The following is a 27,739-nucleotide window of genomic DNA, read 5'->3' on the forward strand; positions in this document are numbered from 1 at the left end:
TAGACGTTGGATGGGACCGGGAAACTCGCTGTTGGCCGTCATGGAGACTGGATTCCGGGTGACGACCTGGTTCAGCGTTGGCAGACCGACGACCAAGCAGGTCCTGACAGCTCAAACCCCCCACACCACAGGGAATGTGTGGGGGGGGGACAGAGAGGAGAGCAGGGATTAGAGAATGCCAGGAGCAGCTAACAGTTACAGTCAAAATAGAATGAGATCCCCACCGGTCAAGTGTGGACTAGTGCAGCAATTTAACAGAGCAAAAAGGGTATTTGATGCAGCCCCACACACCAAAACAACGACAGCCCCCCTCAGTTGGAACATGAAATCTGTTCCAGGGGAAAGAACTCTAAAGTAGGTTATACTTATACGAATAAGGATGAAAACAGCCAGTCCCCCGTTGTCTCCAACTAGTAATAAAAACTATAACAGTAACAATATACAGCAACGGAACTATAATAATAATAATACTAACAATATACAGTAACAGGTTTACTTTATTTGTAACATCTAGCTGGGCAATGTGAACATAAGCTATAATTAAAATTTAAAAGTTACATGTGATACACACATAGGCAAGCACACATCCCAGGTTTACATAGAAAGTACACACATACTTCCCTTTAACAATCATAGAATTGACTAAACAAGAACGTTTTTAATCTAGTTTTAAATGTCGAGACAGTATCAGCTTCCTTAATTGAGATGGGTAATTTGTTCCAAAGAAGAGGTGCTCTATATGAGAACGCCCTACCTCCAGCAGTTTTTTTCTTAACTTTGGGTATTACCAGATAGCCGGCATTTTGAGATCTTAGAGACCTTGCGGGGCAATAGGGTGCAAGGAGACCGGAGAGGTACAGTGGTGCCAATCCATGCAGAGATTTGTAAGTTAGTAGTAGAACTTTGAAATCAGCTCTGGCTTGGATAGGGAGCCAGTGTAAAGAGATAAGAGTCGATGTTATATGATCAAACTTTCTAGTTTTAGTCAATAGTCTAGCAGCAGCATTTTGCACCCGCTGTAAGTTTTTTAGGTAGGTAATTGGGAGGCCAGAGAACAACACATTGCAGTAGTCCAATCGGGACGTAACAAAAGCATGTATTAGTTTTTCAGCATCATCCTTTGAGAGGAATTTTCGTATTTTGGCAATATTACGTAGATGGAAAAATGCTGTTCTGGTGATTTGCTTAATATGGTACTCAAATGAAAGGTCTGGGTCCATTGTGACTCCCAGATTTTTTACCAGCTGGCTTTGAGATACTTTGACGCCGTCTAAGTCTAAGGTTAGATGGGATAAATTATTTCGGTGTTTTTTCGGACCAAAAATTTGAACCTCGGTTTTATCCGAATTAAGAAGAAGGAAATTTGCAGTCATCCAAGTTTTCAACCCGGAAACACAGGTTTCCATAGCATGTGGAAATTCTCCCGGCTTTATAGACATGTATAGCTGAGTATCATCTGCATAGCAGTGAAAATCTACCCCAAAACTTCTAATTATGTTTCCTAAAGGCAACATATAGAGTGAAAATAACAGAGGGCCTAAAACTGAACCCTGTGGTACTCCGTATTTTACAATGGAGCTCCTGGATGAGCAACCATCATAGTGGACATATTGTGATCTATCAGATAGATACGATCTGAACCACTAAAGTGAAGTACCAGAAATCCCAACATAGTTCTCCATACGTTCCAGGAGAATCTCATGATCTACAGTGTCAAAAGCTGCACTTAGGTCTAGAAGAACAAGGACAGAGCTAAAGCCCGCGTCAGAGGCTAATAATAGATCATTGACTACCTTGGCTAATGCAGTTTCAGTGCTGTGGTGAAGACGAAATCCAGACTGGAGAGGTTCATAGAGCTGATTTGAGGAGAGGTGCTCAGTGAGCTGTTTTGCCACAGCTTTTTCCAAAATTTTGGAGAGAGATGGCAAATTTGAAATGGGCCTGTAATTGCTAAGACAACCTGGATCCAGGTTTGGTTTTTTAAGAAGGGGCTTGATAATAGCTTGTTTGAAATCGTCAGGGACTTGTCCAGTTACAAGAGATTCATTAATAATACTAAGCATGGGCGGTCCAATAATATGGAGAAGTTCCCTACAAAGTTTGGCAGGGAGGGGATCGAGAAGGCAGCTAGTGGGTTTCGAGGAATCTATCAGCTTGATGAATGCTTCCATAGAAATAGGGTTAAAGTGAGTGAGAGTCTCAACATGCAGAATGCTGGGTACAGAGGGAAAATCAGTGTTGATGGCCACTCCTCCAGGACTAGTCTGTAGTTTGTCCCTTATTGCATAGATTTTTTGGTCAAAGAAATCTAAGAAATCATTGGGAGAGAGATCTGAACTAACACAGAGTGTACTTTTCTTAGTGAGTTTTGCAACAGTATCAAATAGGAACTTAGTGTTGTGTTTGTTCTTACTAATCAACTTAGAGAAATATTCTGATCTGGACCTGATGAGGACTTGCTTGTACTCTATTTGGCTGTCCTTCCAGGCCAGGCGGAAAACCTCCAATTTCCAATTTTTTTCCAGTTTTCCTGGATGTACTGTAACGTCTGTGCGTTGTGACTGTTCGGTATGTGTGTGTTCCGCATGTGTGTGTTCTGCGTCTGTTGGGTACATCGCGTGTGTGTTCTATGCGTGTGCGTTCCGTACGTCAGTGTTCTGTGTGTGTGCGTCTGGAATGTGTGTGTGAGCGTTCTGCATGTGTTTGTTCTGAATGTGTCTCATGTTAGTCATCCCATTGCAAAGAGAAGAACGAGCTAATGTGCTTCACGTCAGGCTCTCATATCTGCCAGTTTAGATGGCATGACTTAATGCTAAGTATTATGCAGTGCCTGCATACCTCTGTGTTCAGTTTCAACTGTGAGGTGAAGTTCAGCCACATCGACATGCTGACGGTTTGTTTTGAGACTGTGTGTAGGTGGGGGGCAGCCTGTATCCAACCGATGCTGCCACAGTTACCATGGGATTACTGATGTACTTCCTGAAAATAAACCGTTGTTGCAGCTCATAATAACCCTCAGAGCGCCTAGGGGAAGACCTGCTGGAGGCTCGAGGCCTTTTCTCTGGATGTGGGAGTTTGGTTAGTTTGACAAATGGACCTTTCTTGTTAGTCGTGAAAATGAAACGATCATCTTAGCGGAAGCCACTCAAGCTAAACACGGAGCTGGGTTTATGTATTCTTCTAATATCATGAATACATTTGTGTTCAAGTTTGTTCGATTTGGAGTGATAGGATCAATCAATTAAACCAAACTTTGGTGGTATTTGCGTATTTATGTGAGGGTGTGATACACTACGCAGGAAGCTACAAAACACAAAAAAACTGGAGCACTCATTAGACACCATGAGCAACGGTGGAGCCCTGCTTTACTATTGATTAAACTTCCTGCAGATTATTCACTTTGTCAGTATCTAACCAGGGTCATACAGACAAATAAAGTTATCACAGATTACAGGTTACTGCTTAACAGATGATAATATTGATTATATTTAGTCTTAGTAAGAGTATTACGTTACAATTGAACCAAGTATAAATATCTATATTTTGGTCAGACATGAGGCATACATCTCATCTTCAGGAAGAACACAGCCCCATCACCCTGAGTGACTCCCCAGTCAACACTGTGGAGTCCTTCCGCTTCCTGGGCACCATCCTCTCCCAGGACCTCAAGTGGGAACTGAACATCAGCTCCCTCACCAAAAAAGCACAACAGAGGATGTAATTCCTACGGCAGCTGAAGAAATTCAACCTGCCAAAGACAGTGATGGTGCACTTCTACACAGCCATCATTGAGTCCATCCTCACTTCTTCTATCACCATCTGCTACGCTGCTGCCTCTGCCAAGGACAAGAGCAGGCTGCAGCGTATCATCCGCACAGCGGAGAAGGTGATCGGCTGCAATCTGCCTTCCCTGGAGGATCTACACACCTCGAAGTCCCTGAGGCGAGCGAGGAAGACTGTGGCCGACCCCTCCCACCCTGGACACTCCCTGTTCCAGCTACTCCCCTCCGGCAGAAGGCAGCGGCTACTTATATTTTATATTTTATTTTTTGTTCTAAATCCCTTTAGTATTAGCTAGACTTTGCTGCTTTTGTATAGTTAGTCCACATATTTAAGTTTCAAGATTCCGTTATGTTTAATGTATGCACCTTCCTGCCAAAGTAAATTCCTTGTCTGTGCAAACTTTCATGGGGAATAAAACCCCTTTCTTCTCTGAAGGGGTCTACAGTAACTGTTCCCATGTTTAAAATACATCAAAACAAACTATGAAAACAAGACGAAAAAAAAACTCATCAGCTTATCAGATGAATTTAATCTTGATTTTATTACAACGATAGCCTGTCATCTTTGTTCAGATTCAGATGTGTCACACAACTGAGAGACCCATATCGTTTTCTAAAGACAGTGTGTTTTTTGTCAGATATATGTTGTTCCATGTCAGTTGTTCCGTGATATGCAAATAACCCAAAAAACTGTTTTTTGAAAGACAATGCTGATCTCTGAGGTCAATTGTATCACATTTCAGGTGCAGGTACCATTCCAAGCAAAGGTATGCCGTGATGGTACATGTTGCAGTGACGATTCCGTTCCTCTTCATTCTGGGAAAGTTCACGGAAGAATCATTTAAACAAAACTCTGAAGAAAATGGTAGGGACTGGACTATCTAGAACAGTGGTCTTCAACCCTCATACTCGAGCCCACTATACTGTGTTTTAGATGTTTCCCTGCTCCAACACACTTGATTTAAAAAAATTGTTGTTATCCAGCTTCTGCAGAACTTCAAAACAACATTAAAGATCCTGTAAAGCAAATTCCACAATTTGCTTCTCAGTACGTAATATACGTGTGAAATTACTTCCTGAAAGCATTGTATAAAGCGCGAAAACATTGTCACACTGAAATGTGGAGTTAGACCGTAGAACAGTTTCTCTTCCGCGTTCAGATCAGGTTTTAATAGGCGGAGCCCAAAAAATACCTATCTACGTCACTTTGACCTATCTACGTCAGATTACAGACAGTTGCATTCTGTTACTCAGCTGGTACGATGCAAAGACAAAGTCATTAATACATAAAACCCTCAGAGACAGGGGTCGGCCATTCCTACAGGCGACATAGGCAGCTGCCTAGGGCGGCATGAAGAGGGGGGAGGCATGTTTCCAAGTGCATCCAGAACCCTTCTGCTCTACCAGCAGCGTCATATGTCCATGTTTTGGTTGGGGGGGCGGCACCCCGATCTGTGCTCCGGGGGGGGGGGGGGGGGGGGGGTGGGGGTGATCAATCTTGCCTAAGGTGCCAAATGTGCTAGGACCGGTACTGCTCAGAGACCGCAGGTAGGTCTGTTCTGAATCTGCGATTGATTTAGCTCGTGTTGCTGAGGGGGCAGAGATTCAGCTCCTTCAGGCGACACGCCCCCCTAGTCTCAAGCAGAGAAGACCTCTGATTTTCTCATGATTTCAAAGCCTAATTTAACATGCTTGTCTGAGTTATTTTTTTCCATTCGAACTTGGATGGGTAATTAATAACACATTCTTCTGTGGTGTGATGAACTTAAAACAAATTATCAATTCCACTTTACAGGATCTTTAACATTTGAATCAGGTGTGTTAGAGTATGGAAACGTCTAATATACATGATCAGACCACACTACAACTCCCATCTGCCACTTTGTCTACACGCCATCTCCACCATCTGTCTACACACCATCTCAATGAAACAACTGATGCTCATCAGCCAAATGTCATCAAATGTATGACCAGTCTGAGTCTAGTCAGTAGCTTACTATAAATAGAATGATCTATGCCAGCCACTTGTACGTCTTTCACCCAACTTCCTCCCCTTTCTTGTCCTCTACTCTTGACCTCCCCTACTGCTTCCCAGGCACGTTGAGGTCAAAGGGGTTGGAGACCCTAAATCCCATCCACCTGGATCACTCTCACATCATTCATTCATTCCTGTTCATCATTTGGAGTGAAACCCCCCCAAAACATTTTCAGTTGATGGTGTGGTCTTGTGTATATGAATATTTCCAGGAGATTGTATAGCATGGTATAGCACCTGCTGGGAAGACCAAATCATGATGCCCCTTACCTTGTGTGCCAATTTTACGCGCAGACAGTTAATGTAGAAATCGCTGTCCTCTGCGTTCTTGCAAACAACACAGTTGAAACGTTTCTGCATGAGAGATGATGACAGGCAGGCACACAGGTTAATAGACAGAAATGTATGGCTTTAGGCTTATATATTTAAGAGTTAGGGTATGAGTTATTTAAAATCTTTTCTGAGATGCAGCACAAGATATCTGTTAGGATGATGTCAATTGGTGGCCGCAAAGCTGAACGACAATTACAAATGGTTGACTTGGTTTATTAGAACGAGCTTGGAATCATCTAACCAGTTAATATATATTTTTTGGACTCACCCCTCGGAACAGGCAATCTGGACGGTGTTCATATTTTAACGTTTGTGTGATCTTAGAACAGCTTGTTTCCTTCAAATACATTTTAAAGTTGGTGTACACTTCACTTATCTGTGTGAAAAAAAGTAGAAAAAATGAGTTTTGACAGAAATGTATGATTCTTCCACTAACAGACCTTCCACAAACTACATTCGACTCAACATTAATGATTTCAAATACGTTTTAAGGCTTTGAGGTGGGAGCTTAGACGTGTCTCAGAATAGTCATAAAATGAAGCATTACTTACATCTCTTGGAAAAAGTGTTTTTTCGAAATTTATGTGTCTAGTATTTTCCTTTTTGTTGATATGGTCGATTGCCCTGTCAACAATGGTCTTCTGTGTGCTGGTCAGTGAGTTGTATTCGTGTTGACCCTTCGTGTAGGGGAGCATGGAGACTGCAGACAGCAGTAGAACACTCAGAAAACTCTTCATCTTTCTCTCAGAGGTTTGTCACAGCAACTGTGAGCTTTGGTACACCAACCCTCACCTGTCTCATCAAACCAGAGGCTTTAATAATCCAAACTCTAAGGTCATTCAACTAGTGCTGTGTGGACATGTCAACTAAAGTGACGAGTTACAAAGTTAATGACCCACAGGATATGAATTCAATCCACAACCAATACTGTCTATTTCCCTGTTCAAGGACATTTTTTGTTGACTTTGCATCTTTGTTTTTGTATGTTTAGTCTAAACACAGCTATATGAATAAAGTCCAGTTGGACTGAAGCAAACACAGTTACGTTAACCGCATTGGTGTAGACTTCAAGTGTCCGAGAGCGCATTTTCATTTTCCACTCATTCACCGCACTCACCTGTCTCAAAATAAACAGAGGTTTAAACCTTCGGACTGCATCGGCCATTCAACTTAGGTGACCAGTCCTTGGCTCCAAAGTTCAGAAGGACAGGAGTACACCGATTCTCCGACTGCACAATGGTAACAAACCAGACAGGAAGATCCTTTTTCTTCTCTTTCTCCGGCTGTCTGCCTTTATTTCCTTGATTTAACTGACTTCCTTCCTTTTTTCCTAATAGTCTTTTTTCCCTTCCTTTTGATTGGACTGTACTTGATTGTTGGTTGCTGTCTGCTGAGGTGTCACTGATGATCATGTCCCTCTACAGGAAACCTTTTTTTTTTAACCAGCCAAAAAAGTGAAGTGTACGATCAAGAGTGACACACCAGCGATTGAATAATGATATGCTTTTATGGAAGCGGGGCTGGTAGCAGAGCCAAGCCCGAATTAGCGGTGGAGACTGGTAGCAGAGCCGAGCCTGGGGTCCAGGCATTGAACCCGGGGTGTAGCGGAGAGTTCTAGTGGGTCACGGCCGAGCAGCAGCTCAAGCAGATCCCTGGGAAGCCTGGATAGACGACAGGGAGAAGCAGAAAGGAAAGGGAAGGGTGGGAGGGTGACAATAACATGCTAGCACGAGGACCGGAGGAACAGAAGAGACTTCATACAGAACTCGTAACGGAAAACGGGGAGTTCGGTTCGGTCGCATTCCTCCGTGCTTTTACTGGGCTGATGCGTATGAGTTGATCGGAGTGAAGGAGGAGTCTTGGTGTGCCATCTTCCTCCCGAACGTAAGTTAATCTAACTGAATTTTGTATGTGTGTGTGTGATCCAATAGTTTTATAGCAACCATTAGAGCAGAAATGACATGCCTCCTCCTTCCTCACCCATCCTCCACCCACTCCAATCCTCCTTCTTCAGCTCAACTCGACTCTTCCTGGTCCACCCGACTCACACTTGGTGACTGCATGTGCAAACTCTGCAGCTGGGATCTAATCTCAGTCAGCCCACCGCCTTCTGGGAAATCACAGAGCAGAACATGAACCGCTGTAGCCCCTCCCCCCTCACAACCCCCCAGCCACTCTTGGACCTTTGTGGGTTTCTCATCTGATCTCTGTTGTTTCATTCCAAGTTAAAACCGCAACTCCCAGAGATCAGTGCGGGAAAGACTCTCCCCGGACCGATGTTCAACTCCTCACAACCCACACTCAAAGTTCCCCACCCTCCAACGCCCAGTGACTTTCTAACTTTAAAACCATTTTTGCCAGCCCTCTATCTCCCAGAATGCCTTTTGTGGTGTTATCTGGGGGCGTTAAAAAGCGGTTAACCCTGAACAGCGTCCCTCAGCGATGATTCTGCCCGCAACTCGTGTTCCAGTGAGCACAACAACAGGTGAAGCGGAGCGTGGCGATGCCATTGGTCTGCCATGGTCCACAAACAAACCGTCACAGGGTTGCAGAGGGGTGAGAGGAGCAGGGAGTGTGTGCCATGTGTGTGTGTGTGTGTGCGCCAAAATGGAGATGGAAAAATTAGATCTTTGTGAAATGTTCCTGGAACACACACATCACATGCATACAAACTTTACGTATGAACAAATCCACATTGTTTTCCACACAGTGTAGACATCTCTAACAGTCGTGTCTTACAGACTGGCAGATCCTTCATCTTCCTGTGTTCACACACACACATTTACATTACATTTACATTTAGTCATTTGGCAGACGCTCTTATCCAGAGCGACTTACAGTAAGTACAGGAACATTCCCCGAGGCAAGTGCCTTGCCCAAGGACACAACATCATTTGGCTCGGCCGGGAATCGAACTGGCGACCTTCAGATCACAAGCCCGATTCCCTAACCGCTCAGCCCCCTGACTCCCACACACACAGTTGTCTTAGCCTCGGGAGCACATTCCAAAGTAGTAGAAGGACGCAAAATAAATCCAAGTCCTGGAACACCAGAGAGAGTCCTTGAAGCGGAACGGAGGAGAGAGGAGCAGACCGCGGGTTCTGAGCTCCGCCTGAGAGGATGAGGACGAGGCTCATCCTGATCCCGGCTCTGGAGAGGCCGGGGCGGGCGGGGGGGGGGGGAACACTGGAGGACACACACACATTACACGACAAAGCAAGCCGAATCCTGTCCCAGTGTCTGGAAACCCATCTGCTCTGGAATGTTGGACCCTTGAATCTGCAAAGAGAGAGAGAGAGAGAGAGAGAGAGAGAGAGAGAGAGAGAGAGAGAGAGAGACACAAAGAGAGAGAGAGAGAGAGAGAGAGAGAGAGAGAGAGAGAGAGAAAGAGAGAGAGAAGGAGGGAGGGAGGGAGGGAGAGGGAGAGAGAGTAATAAAGAAAAATGATGGCTGTGTGTCCTCTTGTATCTCCCAGTGCCACATGGCTGTGATGCGCCGACACCCTTATCACAGCCAGCCCTGTGCCTGGCCCATGGCCCTGGAAGAAGCGGGTGATTTTCCAACACATTCTGACTCTCCTCCCAGACTCTGCTCTGCCTGGACTGACTCAACCTCTGTGCTGTGCGTGTGTGTGTGTCTGTGTGTGTGTGCATGTGTCCACTCGCGTGTGTGTGTGTAAGTGAGCGAGTGGGATGATATACAAGTGTGAACACATGAAGGTCTGGATGAGAATGGGTGTGGGGGCGTTTATTTAAGGACATGTGGGTGTGTTGGTCCCAAATAAAGGGGCAGTGATTATGTGGACTCAATGTTTGTTTTTGCAAGCCAGCAAAAAGCAGTTTACATTAGGGCTGTGAAATGATAAAAAATTGTAATCAAATTAATCACAGGTTTCTGTGGATTAATCACGATTAATTACATATTACCGATTTTCCGAATTGTTGTCATTAGTGTGCGTCTTTGATTTTGCGGTACTTTGATGCTCAAGTCACTCGTTGCCACTCGCAAAACTTTGGTGAACCCCTCGTCCTCAACAATATCAATCGGTCTACAGCTTTTTGCAATACATTTGGCAACTGTGCTAGTCACCTTGTCACAGGCAGACTTAGTGAGGGCCCTACGTTGTTCAGTGAGGGCGGTTTGGCGCATTCTACTTGAACTCCCCTCGCCGACCAACGCATGCTTCACGTTGAGGTGGTATAGGTTACTTTAGGCTGGTATTGCTTCGGTGAAACGATAACATTCAGTCATTTAGCATTCAGTCATTTAGCAGACGCTCTTATCCAGAGCGATAACGTCTTCCCGCAGAGTGTGAATATCACTTTGGTTTTATTGGATGTTGCATCTTAGTTTTTTTGGAACACAAACTTCTCATCCACAAGTTGCAGATGGGTGGAATTGTGTGTATATTACGTTAAATGCGTTAAACAAAAATAACGAATTAATCCTGTAATTTAATCATAACGCGTTAACGCGTTATTTTTCACAGCCCTAGTTTACATACAGGTTCACCCTTCTCTGTCATGCAGAATGGACACCTACTACAAGACCATTGGGCAGTGCACCTGAAGTTTCAGTGTAGCCTGGTTCCTAGCCTGGTCGTAGCCTGGGCTTAACCTGGTTCTGGCCTGATCTTAGCCTGGTTTAAACCTGGTCCTGGCCTGATCCTAACCAGGCTCCTTCTCCTCCACTGCAGAATGTTTGTATACAGCTCCATGCACAGTCCTGTTGTGTTTGTTTTGCCAGTGTCACTGTGGTAGGTAGGCCACTTCAAAGTACAGCTCAGAATGTCCACTTGACACTTGCTAAGTGAGTCTTCAAAGTGGTGCTGACGCAGTTGCTAAGGAGACATTTTCATGGAGAACCATCAGTCTCTGAAGCATGCAGAAAAAAACAACTCGTCTCATCGGTATGCAGAATAAACCAACTGCCCTCATTAGTATACAGAATAAACCAACTAGCCAGTGAAGCTTTAACTTCAGTTGATACATTTTTCATTTTACAATTATGGAACGCTTGTATCAGTATAACATACAGAGTAACCAACCAGGCACCTGATTCCATACACTGTATGTGTCTGAGTGTGCGATTGACTTTACGTGTGTGTGCGTGTGTGTGTGTGTGCGTGCATGTCCGTGTGAATGTGACCTTGTGTGAGTGTGTGTGTGTTCTCGTGCCACTTACCCACACACTCCTGTCAAGGTTAACTGGGAGCGCGGCCATGCCGAAGCCCGTCTGACTAACAGGCATTCAAGTTTGGCTTCTCACACACTTCACAGCGGCTGACTGGAGGAGCGGAGCTGTTGTTATCTCCATCAGCGAGGAACAAGTAGAGGACAGGAGGCGACGTCAAAGCCCTACCGACAAAGGCCCCCCCCCTGCCTCCCTCCTCCTCCACCCCCCTCCCCGTCTCCAGTGGATACGGAAATGAAATCATGTGAAGAGGACAGGAAGGAGTCCGTGTTTGGTCGTCTTCCTGTCACCTTGTCTTATCTGCCCGCCGCAGACTGAAACAGCCGGGAGACCGTGAGAGGAGGCCGCTCGGCCGGATACAAAAGGCCGGCTGCTTTAGAGGAGAGGGAGGAGACAGGGAAAAGAGAGGAGAGGAGAGACAGAGGAGAGACAGAGGAGAGGAGAGAAAGAGGAGGGAGGGAAACGAGAGGAGAGAAAGGAGGGACGACCGACGCCCTCTAGTTCCAGTCAGTCGAGGGAGAGAACGGAGAGAGAGAGAGAGAGAGAGAGAGAGAGAGGGAGGGAGGGAGGGAGGGAGGGAGAGAGAGAGAGAGAGAGAGAAAGAGAGAGAGAGAGAGAGAGAGAGGGGCGGGCAGAGAGATAGAGGAGGGGAGAGAGAGATGTCTGAGGGGAGAGGGGAGAGGAACTGCAGGACAACCTGTGCCACGTGAGTAGCAAGGGAGGAAACTGGCGGCGCGTTGACTGTGTCGTGGTAGTTTTTGCAGACAATCAATTGTTCAAGCTGAAGTTGGGTGAAGTATAGAGTTAATGTTTATTTGACGTAGATTTAAGCATAATAACGTTACCAACATAACATCATCAGCACACAAACATAAGACAATAACACAAAGACAATTCCATACAGCTCCATCTAGCATTCTAGAATGGAACCGAGAGAATCCAGCCCACCAGCACTACTCAGCTGATGGCCCTGAACCCCCCAGAACATTCTTCAACAGACCATTTTATAGATACAACAGTTCTCAAAAGCCATTGGTCCATCCTACAGACCTGAAGCTATAACAATTCTCTTCTGTCATTGGTTAAATCCTTAGAACAATACAGTTGAATCCACATTTTCTTCAGACCAACTGTCTCTTCCCCCCAGGTGACAAGAACCCTATCAGGTCACCCAGACTTCATGTCTCTTAGACTTCATGTCTCCTAGTTAGGTGTTATAAAACTACAGGTGGCATCTCTACCAAATGGAGTTGAATTAACATACATAGTATCAAGCTTCTTCCTGAAACACATTCATTGTACATATAGGCCCAAAACTTCTTTCACAACTGACAGAACCCTAATAAAGCCGTTTCAGCGCGTCCTGTAAGAAGGTGAGGTCACTGGGTATAAACCACCAGTACTGTCGTCAAATCGTTTTGAGTGATGACCATCATTTGGATTCTTCTTGCCTGCGTGTACGTTACATTAACACAGGCATACAAAACTTCACTCCAAACTGGACCTTTTGGACTCAAACTGTCGACCCAACACACACTCCCTATTCCATCCAGGCGCTGTCATACCACTGCCGCTCTCGACCCCACCCTCAAAAGCTGCTTTTCCCGGTTCGTGGTCTGTTGTGATGACAGAGCCGGCTGTTTGGCTAGCGCGGTGTGAACAGGTGATTTACACCTCCGCGGAGGAGCATTGATCCCTTTACATGCCCAGATGCAAGACGCAGGGCCCAGAGAGATCCTGACGAATGTGGCGTGGAATGGAGGATGACAGACGGAGCGGAGGAGAGACGAGCAGGGGGGAGAGACGAGCCAAGGAGAGATACCGTCGAACCGACCAATGACGTTGGAGTTGGTCTGTCGGCGGCGTTTCGCAGGACAGCGACTGGGAAGGACATCAATCTCTCCCCCCTCCCTCCGCCGTCATCAGCTCCCTCTTGCACTGCTCCCTCTCTCTCCCTCGCTTCTTCCGCCTCCCTCGCTTCCCTCCTCCATCTCCTGTTCCATCTCTCTGTGCCAACTGTCCCCCTCTCTCTTCCTTGGGGCCCTCTTTTCCACTTTTTCTCTCCCAGTTGCCATCATCCTCACAAGGATCCTTTGCGAGTCCTTAGGCCTATCTCTCTTTTGCTTGGCTCCATTTGAACCCCCTCCTCTCCTCCAAATCTCTCTCTTTCCTTTACCCTCCCTTCCTCCCACTCTCTGTCTACGTCCCCCCCCCCCCTCTCCCACTCTTTCCTCCCTCCCTCCGTTGCCTGAGTCAGTGCGTGAGTGATGATAACGGGCTACGCTTCCTGATGTCAACAAGACGCATAAAATCGGATTGGGTATTGTCTGATCACTATTTTCGCATTATTAACATGTGAATAAACAGCAGCGACAATGAACCACTCTGCAATTCTGTTGTCTCCCTCCCTCCCTCCCATTTCCTCCGAGACGCCACGCACACAAAGGGCCAGAGAGGAGGTCTATATTTCCCCTCTGACAGCGTGACACGAGCGTACGTGAAGGCTGTGGGGCTCTCGCTGAGCCCTGCCTCCTATCTGGGACTCGAACTGCCTCTGCCTCTTTACCTGTTTGTCTCTCACTGCCTCTGCCCCCTCTGGACTTCAACCCCCACCACCCACCCCCCTCCCCCGCCCCCCTCCCCACACCCCCCTCATTTCGCTCTCTCAGTTTCCCTTTCGTCCATTCACCGTCGTAGTCTGTCAGGAGGGAAGGACAGGTTGGGGGCTTGTGTGTGTATGTGTGTGTGTGGGGGGGGGGTGGCTTGTCCCACTTTGGTCTGAATGGGGTGCGGCAATCCAAGCAGCTTGGGCCCTCTCCCTGGTGCCAGCAAGGAGGGGGGCTGGCCTCCGGAGAGGGGAGGGGGGGGGGCGGTCAGATGTGTGGCCAGGGCAGCAGGCTCGTACTCTGGGCAGGAAGCCTCACAGCATCCCCTGGTGGGCTCCAGACTCCACCGTGGACGGGAGGGACGTCCAGCTTGGGAGAAGTGAGCCGGGACCCTCCGATTGGCCGGCGAATGGAAGCAAGGAAGCGTATTGTGTGAAGTGGGGGCCCTTGGCCTGACGCCAGAGCAGGGGGCTGCCAGCGAGAGGGCACATCTGTCCTGCAGCTGATAGCACCACACACACGCCAGTCAGCATGCTCGGCGTGGTCCGGAGGGACTGGCTACTGTCATGGAAACACAGGCGGCAGTGACGATGGGGTGGGCGGAGTCGGGGAGGCATTACGGGGCACTGTTGAGAAATGTCCCTCATAACAAGTGCAGGACCATTCTATTCCCTGGATCTTCATCTCTAGTCAGTCTCGTCGGGCAGGAATCCGAGCTAAAGACGGAATTGAGAATCCCCGCCGGATGAATGAATAAGGACGGAAGAAGTCATGGAGTCACGTCGAAGCGTTAGAAAGCGCCGATGGTGATGAGGAGCATGCCCTGTCTCCCCACTGTCTTCTGCTTCAACCCAGCGGGAACCCAATTAGGCCTGACGCTTCGGATAGGAAGAGGTTGGGTTGAGAAGCTCAGCTCGTTCCTGAGCTCCAGGTGCCATCTTGACGCGACATGGTCGTCACACATCTTCTCTGCGCGATGGGACACAACAGAGACAACCAGAGAGCTTTGTTGTCCTGGATAGTCCAGTCCCTGATGAAACGACACAATCCTCTTGGTTCATTCCACATCCGCCCCAAAAAAAGACACAAAAAGGCATTAGAATTCCATGACAGTCGTTTTTCGGTACAAAGTGCTGTCACACTCTTGAAAGAGAATCATTTCCGTGCATGAGGACTTCAAAGGCTCTCTGGTTGGCTGGTAATCCTTTCAACAAGAACAGGGGGGTGGGGAATGCCGGGTGATGGAGAAGGAACCTGGTCAACATCAGTCATCCAGACCATGCTACTACAGTCATCCAGAGATAGTCATCCAGAGATCCAGTCCTTCAGGACATGCTAATCTTGTCATGCAGATAGATACATTCATACAGACTATACTTTTAGTATTGTACTTAGTACGTATAGGACAGTGTGTTTGTTACTGCCTTGGGTGTCGGCGCTAAAGCGAACCACCAAGGAAAGGCTTTTCAAACACGCCTATGTTTGTGTTTTCACATCTCAAGCTGTGCGACTGGCTCGTAGCTATTTCCATCTCTAGGGCACTCTGGGGAGAGCTTAGCGACTCCCCCACTCTGGAAGTTATTAGAGTCGTTGTTGTGTATAGATCTGCAGGTTGAAGACGGCCGCAGTCTGACGCTTGTGTTCGACAGAGATGTACCAAAGTTCTGCATGGTCAATTATGGGTATGCAGAGAACGATATGTAGGCGTCAAAATAGAGAACGCTTCGTGGAATAGCAGTTCATTAGAGTTAGCGTTGAAGTGTTCTTTGGAAAGTCGGATGGAAACAATTGCGTCATAGGTGATTTAATTTATCATCCATTTTGCTAGTTCAGAATGTGTGTTCACATTGTAGAAGGTGTCTCCAAGTCCAAAAGCATGATAGCATAACGCTTCAAACGAAGAAAGGGCTGAACAGAGAGAAGCTCCGGACTAGCTCAGGCAGCACGTCTGCTGCAAAACATCCAACCATTAATCTTTATAAACGTGAACGAGAAACCCGGTCTAAATCCAACATTCAGCTCTTTCTAACCTGCAAGACAAACTGTGAACAATTAGCTTTCAAGGCTAAATGTTTATTCATAGTCCATTTGGGTGATTAGCTCTCCCTTTAAGAGCTGAGGGCGAGAGAAGAGATGGAAGAGTGATGACTCAGGAGTTTGTTCCCAATTGTCTGCCAGGGTTTTATTCGTTCTCCAGCTCTCCTGTGGGTGTCTCGCCCAGGATTGGGTGGAGGTGTTTTCACCTCCACCCAAGCTATGTGCTAGCTATGTGTTAGCTACAATGCTAACTCAGGCACTGTCTACCTGAACACGGAGAGGGGCCTGTGTCTCCCAATGTCCTTGTGAAAGACACCCGTCTCCTCCTGGCATACTTATGTCTGTTATCTAAGTTAGTTATGGGCCTTTTCTTCTTCGTCTGGATCAAAGAGCTGGGAAGGGCGAGACCAGTCCTCGTTCGATGTACACATACTTCTTCCAGACAAAGCTTAGCCTCAATAGCTTAATGCTCACAGCCAGCCAGAACCATTTATTATAATCAAACACATTTCATCTCCCCCCCCCCCCCCCAGAGCTGTAAATTCATTAAGCCCATATCGGAGGCATCTATGATTAATTTCCTGCTTGAGATGGAAAGTTATTGATTCAGCAGTGCGAGATGCTATCGGAGATACACATGAGCAACTACAGCTGAGCTCAGACTGGCCATGTCCTCTCCCTGGATAACTAACGACTGTTTTACCGGACGTGCAGAAATGTATAAATACACGTGTTTTTCCCAGGCTATGGTCTGCATCTCTCTCTGCATCAACAGCCGTCTCGGGAGGGATGGGACTCCCCGCCAAACTGCTCCTCCGGCCCGTCTGTTTTCCCGCCTCGTATCGATGATCGCGGTTAGACCCGTGATTAATATCTTCCCTGACACCCCACTCTCCCTCCACCCCCGACCTGGGCCCACTTCACTGCTTCACACAGCCTGGGACCCTCTTTGTTAGCAGGAGTCATGGCCACAGAGGGGACACGGAGGGCTGAGGGGGAGCGTGTGTGACTGTGGGGGGGTGGGTGTGGAGGGGTAGGGGTGGGGGGGGGTGGGGTGGGGGTGGTGGTCATTGGAAGCGCTCTGCCAGGAGAGCAGCCTCCCCCAGGGTAGAACTCAGTCACATTCGGGGATCCTGCGTATCCGAGGTACGCGGGATAATCAAGAGTTAGTGGGTCATAGTCTGTTTTGGAAGGGCTCATTTTTTGGGGAGATGATTTACAGGTCAGATCGTCTGTGAGACCAAACTGCTTTGGGGAGAATTGTCCTGCCGCTCTTAGGAAGATGACACAGTAACATTCACATTGAGTCATGTCCTCAACGTGCTGGAGTGGTTTGGGGCATGCTTAGTCATTTTGCCACGAAACGCATGCGTTTTTTGGAGTGTGAAATCGTTCGAATGAATACCCTCTCCTATGTTATTTCTGCTATATAATCATTCGATAATAGGCTTAAAGCTGGAGGCGGTGATGCTAATTTCACATCAATTAATGTCATTCAGGGAGAGCCTAGTAATTGATTTGCTGTTATGCGAATACGGCAGACCATATTGCTGTCATTTCAGTTCAATTAGACATCATAATTAAAGATCCTCTCATAAATCCTAATCAGGAAGCACACGTGTAAAAAGGAAGAGTGACAAAATTAGAGACGTGGAGCTTTTCCTGAAACAGCCACCGTGCTCCTTGAAAGAACAAATCGAGTTGAAATGCAACGAGTCAAATGAAGATGGATGACCTGAAAGAGCGTTCGGAGGAAGAACCAAATGGCATGAATGGTGCTCAAATGGAGCTGCAATTCCTGTAAAGTTTCCAGGGAGGGGCTCAGTGAATATGGCCTGTGCCACTCTGCTGCCCCCCTTTAAACGTCAGCCTCACGGGGTGACCCTGGTCCCCCACAGCCCAGCCACGCTGTGCATTTCTCCAAACAACCGGCCATTAGCACGAACTCTTGACAATCAACTTGTCAGAACTGGCACATCATCGCTACTATTTCCTTGACTTGAGGCATGCTGAAAACACTTGGTTGTTTGTCTTCTCTAGACAGCAGCATCAGTATGAAACGTCTTGAATTGTAACAGGTTTCTATTCAAAAAACGGATTCTGTTTGGAAAAGAAACCCACAGAGTGTCGAGGCCTCTCAGGAATCAGGTCTCGGAGGGAGCTGAGGTATTAAGTAAGGGTGGTGTGAAGGACAGAGGCCTCCTCCACCCCTCCTCTCCTCTACCCCTCCTCCCCTACATCCCTCTACCCTCCATCCCTCCCCCCCTCCTCCCTCCACCCCTCCACCCTCCTCTCCTCTACCCCTCCAGCCCTCCAGCCCTCCTCCCCTCCACCCCCCGACCCTCCTCCCCTCCACCCCTCCTACCCTCTACCCCTCCTCCCCTCCACCCCTCCACCCCTCCTCCCCTACATCCCTCTACCCTCCATCCCTCCTCCCTCCACCCCTCCACCCTCCTCTCCTCTACCCCTCCAGCCCTCCTCCCCTCCACCCCTCCTACCCTCTACCCCTCCTCCCCTCCTCCCCTCCATCCCTCCTCCCTCCACCCCTCCACCCTCCTCTCCTCTACCCCTCCAGCCCTCCACCCCTCCTCTCCTCTACCCCTCCTCCCCTCCTCCCCTACATCCCTCTACCCTCCATCCCTCCCCCCCTCCTCCCTCCACCCCTCCACCCTCCTCTCCTCTACCCCTCCAGCCCTCCTCCCCTCCACCCCCCGACCCTCCTCCCCTCCACCCCTCCTACCCTCTACCCCTCCTCCCCTCCACCCCTCCACCCCTCCTCCCCTACATCCCTCTACCCTCCATCCCTCCTCCCTCCACCCCTCCACCCTCCTCTCCTCTACCCCTCCAGCCCTCCAGCCCTCCTCCCCTCCACCCCCCGACCCTCCTCCCCTCCACCCCTCCTACCCTCCTCCCCTCCTCCCCTACATCCCTCCATCCCTCCTCCCTCCACCCCTCCACCCTCCTCTCCTCTACCCCTCCAGCCCTCCACCCCTCCTCCCCTCTACCCTCCACCCCCCGACCCTCCTCCCCTCTACCCCTCCTCCCTCCACCCTCCTCCCCTCTACCCCTCCTCCCTCCACCCTCCTCTCCTTTACCCCTCCAGCCCTCCACCCCTCCTCCCCTCTACCCTCCACCCCCCGACCCTCCTCCCCTCTACCCTCTACCCCTCCTCCCCTCCTCCCCTACATCCCTCCATCCCTCCTCCCTCCACCCCTCCACCCTCCTCTCCTCTACCCCTCCAGCCCTCCACCCCTCCTCCCCTCTACCCTCCTCCCCTCCTCCCCTCTACCCTCCACCCTCCTCCCCTCTACCCCCCGACCCTCCTCCCCTCTACCCCTCCTCCCTCCACCCTCCTCACAGCCCAGCCAGCCCCTGATAGATGGACGCGGCGGGCGGAGAGATGGAAAGCATGACAGATGGTCGTCTCTTAACGACAGCTGCTTGGACGGCTCCCACCTGCGGTCCCTTCTGACCCAGCGGACTCCTCGTCCCCCTCGCGTGACGACCCTCTTTCCTCCTCGTTGGTCCCCCCCCTGGGCCGCGCAGTCGCGGAGCTGCTATCTGGAACAGGGGTGCAGTTAGCGGAGGGGTGGTGAGGGTGCGAGCCCCGGGGCGCTCTCCACTGAGCCGGCTTTACGGATGAGCCGCCCTCTCCTCTGCCACCGCTATCTGATCGATAGCCAGCGTCGTTCGGTCTCGACGAACGCGCATTCGAGAGGAGGAGCGTGAAGGTGAGTTCCGGTGACAAAAAACACGGCCTTCGTCACATCATTTCATTTTTGCGTTCTCCCATTGAGACGTCATTGAAGACGGCGACCGTTGACTACTTCGTCGCCCGGGGGAGAACCGACAGGATCACAGAGCGCAGTACACACAGACAGGAGATGGCGGCGTCGATTGGGAGGGAGTCTTGTACAGCAGGCTGTTTCAACGTCAGAGGCAGAGACCCTGAAGGGCAGCCTCAGCACCTGGGAAAGAAATGAGTGCCTCCAAACGGTGGACTGACTGAGGGATGGTGAATTACTGCAGGGCAGTCTACCTTGAAATCAGGCTTCCCTTTAGCACACACGGACAGGGTGCCTCTTCCATCAAAACCCGCTGACCTCCAACTCTGCATAAGGGAAGAAGGAGATGGATGTCGGTCCACGCGTTTCATGGTTGCGGAAATAATATGTGTTAAACGGTGCGTGGCTTTATTTTGCGTGCGGCGTTGGATGCCAGGCATTTGTCTACTCGTGTTCCTACGCTCACACACGGCGCGACAGACACAGCTGAGACAGAGGGTGTGGACGCACGTGTTTACTGCCACCGCCGGACATCCCTCCGGTCAGGCATGGAGTTTATAACCGGTATGTGTTGCTCATCCTGAATAAGGGTGGTGAAAGATGCTGGTGTTACGTTGACAAATGTGTTCCAATGTCAGACACAAGGGCAGGACTTTCTGTCGGGTTTCCGACCATGAGCCCAGGAGAAGGAGTTGGGATGACCGAGCGATCAAACAGAGCTCCTTCAGATATCAGCAATCTTTGAATAATTGAAGCTTCCTGGGGAAGCCCTGGTAGAACTCTGGATATCCGTGTATCTCATGTAGGCTGAAGCTTTACCACAGAGGCCTGGGTTCGAATCTAACTTTGGCCCCTTGTTGCAAGTCTTCCCCTCTCTTTCTCCCTGCCTTTCATGTCACACGTCACTTACAAACGGTCTAATAAAGCATGGGGAATGCAAATTGAGAAAAAAGGATTTTCCTCTTGAAGAAGGGTCTTTTGAGCAGAGATGCAGTCTCATTCCAGCTGGGGCAGGACCCTGAAGAGACCTGAACAATGCCTGCACAGAACACGGAAGCTGAAGGTCAACATCAAATGTTAAAGAGAAGGAACTCAACATTCCAGCCTATCTGTCTCTATTCATTCTGTCTGATCACTTAATGAGTAGAAAGGTTCTGTAGTCTGTTACCAAAGTCCTTTGAGGATATCACTGTTTTGTTGAGAAAATATAGGAGAACCCGGAGGTCAGATAGTAGGAAGGACACTCGATTGCTTCTGTGGACTCAGCAGACTTTCTCTCCTTCCCCCCGTCATGGAACTGAACGACAGTAGGAACAGCAGATCTAAGACATCAACACCGGTAATCTCTCAATATAATGAAACTACTAAGATTGTTTAGTCACAGTCACTTCTGGCGGACTGGCGTACGGAATCGCAATAGGCAAGGTGAACGTATCCAGGGTGGATCACAGCAGAATCAATTCCAAACTTGCCACCCATCTCAGATGTTGTGTTTTGCTCCAGTGGCGTCCACAAACTCCTCCACTCTAAATGCTAATTTAATTGGACGTGTTTGAACCCAAGGAAGAACCTGGAGATGAGAGGACTGGGGAAGAAGGATGGAGAAAAGAGGTTTTGTTTACTAACTTATTGCTTTTTCATTGTCGCGAGTACTTTGAGCAATTAAACATGAAAGATATGTTAATATCAGACATGACTGCGACTGCTGCGATGCTGGAACTCCGCACATGACTTCATGGTGATTACCGACGAGTGTTTGTTTTTTGGGGCTCCTGAATGCTTGCGGCTGCAGGGCAGCTTTGGAACTCTGTGAAAAGTTCAACTTGGAATTCAGATCAATATGCAGTTTCATTTTCCAGCTAAAATGAAATAAGTGGTGCACGACTTTCTTTTACTTTTCAAAGAGATAGAGTGGACTTGTGGATTCAGAAACAAATTGGACTTTCATAGTTCGTCAAATCTCATATAAAAGATGGAGAGGATTATGGAGACATTAAAGCAGATTACTGCACAAATTGTTCATCCATTGTCTCAGATGTCAATAATTGCCTTCTTAAAAGTTTAGTTGGGGTGATGGAATGTCACATATGCATTGGAGAAAATTATAAAAGGAGAAAATCACTTCATTGATTTTTCTTCTTCGACGGAGGGAACAGGGCATAGATTTTCTACGTTGACAACAGCTGAAAAAAAGCCAGTTTGAAGGCAGCCGCGGTCGTCGTCCCAATTTTAATCGAAAATGGAGACCAGCAGAGTCAATCCAGGTTTATCTACTGATGTCCTTCTCAGTGACACTGCGGCTGGCTTCGGCCAACCAGAAGATGAACACCAGGACGACAGCAACAACATGGATATTATGAACACTAATACGACGTGCATGCATTTACTCAAGTCTGAAGCAATGAACGTCAAGTACGATATATGGTGCAGGAAAATGAAAACTGGCAGGGATCTTCCAATGTCTTTAATGATAGAGATGGGACTGCATCTCTAATGAATTCACCATGATGTCATTCATCATTGTCAAGATCAAGATATAGCAACTTAAAGTTGATGAAAATGCCAAAAGAAAAAATCTTTAAAGAAGATATTAGAAGATACATCAATGCTCTCTTTCTCATTATCTCTTTACACGACAAGCTTTACACGTGTGAACATGAGTTCACTTTCAATATGATACAGGGACTGTATCTGAGCTACTCTTTCATACTATTATAATCATTCCAAGGTATCTATACAGTACTGTAAAATCTCAAAATGTATTATGCTGAGACGTGAATGTGTATGAACATGATGAAATAGGACATAGGTCCCAAAGGGAATCTAATTGTCTAGTCCGCCTCTGGTAACGATGACCCCAGCTGAGCCTTTGAAAGACAGCCTGGAAGAATCTCCTTTCACGCTCCCTGCTCTCTGAGCCTCTCTTGTCGCCTTGTACTAAAAGTAAAAGCTTTTGCTGTGTCTTCCGCGCACACGGAAAGCACTGAGTGTCTTTATTCAGACTGAGAGCAGGTTGAGAGAGGAAAAGCTAACGTGCCACTGACTCATGGGCATGTCACTCTGGGAGCAGGCTTGGGGTGACGTTGGGCTCCTCTACATGTCACTCTGGGAGCAGGCCTGGGGTGACGTTGGGCTCCTCTACATGTCACTCTGGGAGCAGGCCTGGAGTGACGTTGGGCTCCTCTACATGTCACTCTGGGAGCAGGCCTGGGGTGACGTTGGGCTCGTCGACGTTCTGCTTCCCCTCTCTCCCGTACTGACGGGAGCATCATGGCAACCATCACCCAGAGGTGAGCAGACTCACTCTCCTGCATTCCCTCTTATTGTAGGCAAAAAAAAGAAAGAAAAAAAACGATTCAAGCCCTTTTCCCCCCGAAAAGAAATATAGGATTTCCTCTACCCAAAACAGCGATCCATGTTTCAAAGCCTGGTTTTTGGTTCCTGCCTGGTTGTCCAGTTGTGTTCCAGCTGCCATGCCTCCTCCCTGAGTCTCAGGGTAAACAAACAGGAGATGAAGGACGGGCTGGAAGACGCCTTTGTTGAAGCCGCTGCCGAAGAAAGTGCCATCCTCAATTAAATCTCGCGCCACCGTGGGGAAATTCCATTTGACATTAAGAAAGCTGCTCAGCGTCTCCATCAGCGCACACACCGCGCCGTGACTCACAGCCAGGCCCACAATGCATTGGGGCAGAGTCAGAGCGCTACCCCCTCCCCCCCCCCCCCACTTAAAAAGCAGTATCGTGTCCGGAGGCGACAGTAGGAACCCAGATTCACTAGATTTATCCAGCTGGAATATGTGCTCAGTCGATCCAGTCAGAGCTGCATGTTGGGCAGAGAAAAAAAGATATGAGGGTGGAGGGCACATACATTTTTCTGTCAAGGCGCTTTCTAGTCTCAATCTAGTATTTTTATCACATTTGTCCTTATTTAACATGTAAGCGTTCAAGTTGGTTTGTATCACTCTCGATACTAACATATTAATTTAGCAGTAGAGTACAGGGGGGTTTTGAACCTGCAACCTCTAGAAGTTGCAGTTAAGTGCTCCACTGAGCTATACCCTCCTTTCTTGCAATTTATTGGAGCATGTGACCATGTGAGCTGGAAATCGAATCGAAGCCAGTCATTATGAGAACAATTATCATGAAAATGAGCTGATGTGTGCTGTCAGAAAGCTAGCGGGAGGCCGTTTCCTTTGAGGCAGAATGACTGAGTCTGTGTGTTGTCTATCTCCTTGGGAAGAACTCTACCATCCATGTAGCACTGCAGGCCGATCAGAACATCACCTTGTGAGGACGGTGTGAGCTTCAAAGATCCAATGACGGTTAGAGGTCACAGCCACTTTTGTTGAGACCATGTTATACAAAGCTGTCCTGTTAGCAGAGTTGGGGGAAGGGACATTGATTTTTCAACCCAATTACCCAGGTAAACAAAACCAACTGTCACACCATTCCCTTCTTCCACGGCCCCCATCGATCTCTGCCACACAGCAACACGTGTCGGGCCTGTTCCATGCCTCTCTGACTGCAGAAGACGATGGCTGGAACCAAATCTGGTCCCATCCGCTCCGTGTCCGACTCCTCTCCATCATCCATCCTCCATCCCTCCATCCTCCATCTCCAGCCCTCCATCTCCACCCTTCACAAGGTTGCCCCCCCCCCCCCCCCCCCCCCCCCCCCCCGACCCCCATCATCTCATCGTTGAAAACATCCGCCCCGTGTTAGATTCGGTTGGCGCTGTTTTACGACCGAGCCACTGGTTGAAATTTGAAAGTGGATTCGTGTTTACGATCCTTTAGATGTGGTCTGAACGGTTACGGTCGCGTAACCCCAGAGCAACCTTGCCCAAAGGTGGCCTCTTGTGGCTCTATGGTTTTCAATAGGTAAGCAGGACATAAGGGGACATTTTGGGGGTTCTGGATGAGGTATTGATTCCTTTAGAGAACCATTGTACCATATAATAGACCCTGTGTTGTCCATAAGAACCACTCTTACTGTAAATGGATACATCCAGATACAAAAAGAACACAGATGTATTTTAAAGCCTCCACTTTCTTCCATGAAGATTGAAACCTCTCACCCTAATAGATGACATTTTGACAGTGAAGGTGGTGCTATTTAGAGACTTTTGAAACGCTGCTTGGGCCCCTTTTAAACCTCAATTTTCACGCTCAACTTCTCAAACTTTGCGTTATTATTTGTAACAGCTTTTTTTTCACTGACACTCCAGTGGACATGACAGCCAAAGTACATATCAGACACTTTCCCTACAAAATTGACAATCAAAAGCGCTCATTCTTTCTGTCTGTTCATTCACCTGAGAGGAAATTTCACAGGGGGTGACGGGAAAAAAACAAAACAACAAAAGCTTGTGAGTGGCTCTCACTTAGATGGAGAAAGTCTGAAGGAGCTTTCAGAAATGACAAGGACAAGATAAAAACCAAAGTGAGGCCTCTCTCGGCAACGTCAAGTTAAAACAGAATGTCATGCCGTTGCGTGACCTTAGTTCAACCAACTGCCAGCTATCTTGGAATCCTTTGTCTTGACGGCCCTTAGGTGTTCTCACTGATGCATTTTTTAAGTAGGAAAAACAATATAACTGCTTTCTGCAGTTTTCTAATCGATAAATGAGTCTAGACACAAATCCAGGAGCAGAATTTTAATACCTTGCCAGTCAGGAGCTCTCTGGTTTAAATGGTGGAATCAACTCCCCACCTCCATCAGAGACACGGACTGTCTCTCCACCTTCAAGAGAAGGCTCAAGACGCACTTGTTCCGGGAGTACAATGGTACTTAGGAATGGTTTGCTGAACCCAACGCTAGTTTCCTCAAGGTTCACAATGACTCTTGCTTAGACTGTTGCTCTTGTTGGTTAGTGGTAGCTGATTTTAACTGTTGTATTCTTTTTTTTTTAGTTAATCCTATTTTTATTGCTTTCCTACCGGTACACCTGCACTTAGAGATTAATGTTGTGTAATTTTAACTTGTTTAACTACATGCTCTTATGGTTTCTTCCCTTTAGCACTATTTTTTGGTTGTTCACAATATGTACTTCTTGTTTTTGACTACCCGCAATGATGTGGGGCTATCTTGTTGTTATTATCAGTGACCTATGCACTTTGTGAAGCTCTCTCTTGGAAGTCGCTTTGGATAAAAGCGTCTGCTAAATGAATAAATGTAATGTAAATGTAATGTAAATGATATAAAACCATCTTTTGTCAGTTGAACCCATAAGGCCTGACGCAGACTGACTGTTCTAACTACAGGCTGCCATTGGACTAACCACACCTCTAAACTGGGACCAGGGTCTTGGAAACCTCTGCTATTGGACCAGGAAAACTTTGTTTAGGACCAGGAAACCTCTGCTATAGGACCAGGAGAATTCTGTTTAACACCAGGAGAACTCCTGTCTAGGATCCATATAATTGATCTAGAGGACCAGGAAACAATTTCTCTTCTCCAGAATGTTGTTTTAGGATTAGTATTTGCATAATAATAAATTATATCAGGATTTGGCCTGGTCCTGTTACTGAAATCCTAGAAGACAACAGCCACATGAGCTAAAGGGAAGAGTGACTGTAATATATTCTAGCATGTTTCTTTAAAGATCACACATCATGACAAAATGGTGCATAAATGTCCTAGCTGTCAAATAAAGCGTGTGTGTATATGTGTTTGAGTGCGCATGCAAGTGTTTTTGTGTGTGTGTGTGTGTGTGCCTCCAGAGAAAGATAGAACGAAGGAGAGAGCCAGCTTACCTCAGGCTGAAGTCTTCTTTCTAATCCTTTCTGGAGGGGAGAATCCACTCATCTAGTTTAAGGGCAGAGCTGTCAATCACTGACAGGTCAAGGGCAAGTAGCTTCAGACTGTTCCCTCTGGGCTGGGGGAAGGAGGACAAGAGTGGTACTAGAAACTGGGCCCAGAACACAACTGGCCACAGGGCATGTCTGCCCTCAACCTCTTGTTGTAGGCCTACACTGGCAGGACAGCAGAGTGCTAACAAGAAGGAAGCCTCTGAATAGAAGTTTACAGAACTATGTCAAACCACAGAGAGATGTTGGAAAGTGCTGTTCAGAAAGAAGTTCTATAGGTACAGTATGAGGCATCTACCAATCTGATTAGGGTTGGGCATTAAAACCTTCATGCTGGTGGGTTTTTTCTACCTCCAAATAGACTTTCCACTCAGTAGTCTTGAGTTTGCGAGGACGTACATTCGTTGTATACAGTTTAGCTGTTTCAAGGCCTTGTGTCCTGCACCAGCCTCTGCTCAGAAGCAAAGTCGGCTAAACACGCGCTCTGTTCTGTTGAAATTCACAAAGAGGGAGCCAACCAATTCGTATTTCTGTGGCAATACTTCAAAGTTTTAGTCCTTATTTCTTTCTGTGAAAATGTTCAGGCTTTTTACACATTACAATGCCTCTGTCTAAACCATTGGAATTAGCTGAGCCTCTGTTTCACAGGCACAGCTGAGCCAGCCGCGTCTTCCTCAATGACTCATCGCTGACACAACGCGTCGAAGGTCGCTCCTCAAAAGCCGTTCTGTGCAGAGAGAAATATCAAAGAATTCTTCCTCGGCGTTATTGCATGAAGAATTCCTCGGCGTTTCCAACACACAGGAAGAGCTGAAAATGTTTCTTGTATCCGTGCTCTTTCATCTCTTTCTTCCCTCACCCTTTCCATGGTTCTTGACGTGTCATGCCAAAAAGAGACTTTCTGCCAAAATTCTGATTTCCATCCACGGAAAAAAAGCTCTAGAAATTAGCCAAGCATGCATATTTAAAAAATTCACTAAAAATCTACTTTTCATCTTACATTCAACTTTTTTTCAGATTTGTGTACTAAACATTCTCAAGAGTCTTCATATGAACGTGTGATTGTATCGCCAAGTTCATACACATCTTTAGTTTAGTTTATTATAATGGATATGCTGACCAAACCATAACCAGTACATCCTGGGTGTTTTGGGAGGGTC

General features: G+C 47.6%; 1 long non-coding RNA gene across 1 annotated transcript; it reads right to left on the bottom strand.

The window, feature by feature from the left end:
- Positions 1-4,305: 4,305 nt before the first annotated feature.
- LOC124489568 lies at positions 4,306-7,005 on the bottom strand. The gene is made up of 4 exons (XR_006958782.1): positions 6,702-7,005; positions 6,419-6,526; positions 6,088-6,171; positions 4,306-4,598 (listed from the first exon to the last, which is right to left on the bottom strand). It is a non-coding gene; the product is annotated as an uncharacterized LOC124489568 (long non-coding RNA).
- Between the last annotated feature and the right edge of the window lie 20,734 nt (positions 7,006-27,739).

The sequence above is a fragment of the Hypomesus transpacificus genome, unplaced genomic scaffold (assembly GCF_021917145.1).
Source record: "Hypomesus transpacificus isolate Combined female unplaced genomic scaffold, fHypTra1 scaffold_192, whole genome shotgun sequence".
Lineage (NCBI taxonomy): Eukaryota > Metazoa > Chordata > Actinopteri > Osmeriformes > Osmeridae > Hypomesus > Hypomesus transpacificus.